The 1166-nt window shown below is 41.3% G+C and overlaps 1 non-coding gene across 1 annotated transcript; it reads left to right on the top strand.

Annotated features, from left to right (window-relative positions):
• Positions 1-200: 200 nt before the first annotated feature.
• LOC114810407 lies at positions 201-338 on the top strand. The gene has a single exon (XR_003758107.1). It is a non-coding gene; the product is annotated as a small nucleolar RNA SNORA7 (small nucleolar RNA).
• Positions 339-1166: the final 828 nt, after the last annotated feature.

Below are 1166 nucleotides of genomic sequence, written 5' to 3'. Positions count from 1 at the left end.
TCTAATTATCTAATTGCATCCTTGTATCAGTAATATTACAAAGTCAAATGCTTTCTTAACCATACTGTGTGCATTATGGGGCAGGGGCTGTGTCCATTCTGATTTGCTTGTATCCTCCCCAGCGTTTAGTATAGTGCCTGGCACATATTAAGCACTTAACATATACGATTATTATTATTATTATCGTACTGAATCAGTCACCCTTCTCAGGGTAGCACCTGGAGAGTTTCCAGTACTCTACCAGTCACGGCTACGGGAGAGAGAGTCAAGCAGAGGCCTGTCCATGCCATTCCTAGCTTGGGCAGTGGCTAGCGAGTGGAAGGTAATCTGCTACAAGTCAAAACTCACCCGTCCTGGGCAGCAGCAGCATGGGAGAGAGTCGAGGGCAGAGACTCGAGTTTACTGTGTGAAAGGCGACAATGGTAAACCACTTCCATATTTTTACCAAGAAAACTCTATGGATACACTACCAGAATGATTGCAGATGGAGAGTGGGGTGTTCTGGGAGAAATGTATTCGTGATGTCGCTATGGGTCGGAAATGACTCAACAGCATAAGACAAGACAGCATCGGTCTCCTTGCTGACCCTCCTTGCTTCTAGGCTCATTCTCTTCAGTACATCCTGAAGTCTATACTCTAAATTGTAAACTCTCTGAAGACAGAGATTGACTATACTCTTCAAAATGCTTATCACATCCAACCGCAGTTGTGGATATGACATTCCAAATTTTAGCTCTAGTCTGATGTCCACAGCAGTAATGTGGTAAAAATGAAAAGCTAAGGAGAAGGAAAAGCATGGGATTGGGAGTCAAGAGATTTGAGTTCTAATTGTGCCAGTGGGAAAAAGATACAGCCTCTGACTTCAGAGTTCTTCAAATCTAATGATGTAACTATACTTTTTGGCTCTCAACAACATCCCTAGCTTTGCCTCTAAGAATCCAATGTGAATACATAGTCCATTAATCTATCTACATCTTTCTTGAACTTTCTAATATACCTAACTTTCTCTTTAAAGTCCATAGCCTGACTTCTCTGCCATTTAGCTCTATGCTAACCTATAAAGTAAATATTAAGATGCAGAATCTGCCCTCTTTTACCTTCTAGTGGCAGAACAAAGGGTAATTTTGTAAGGGAAGGAAAGCTTTTAAACATATTCATACCAATTG

Source organism: Ornithorhynchus anatinus, chromosome 3 (genome assembly GCF_004115215.2).
Source record: "Ornithorhynchus anatinus isolate Pmale09 chromosome 3, mOrnAna1.pri.v4, whole genome shotgun sequence".
NCBI lineage: Eukaryota > Metazoa > Chordata > Mammalia > Monotremata > Ornithorhynchidae > Ornithorhynchus > Ornithorhynchus anatinus.
Note: the sequence above shows the minus strand (reverse complement) of the source record. Positions and strands in the feature narration are given on the sequence as shown.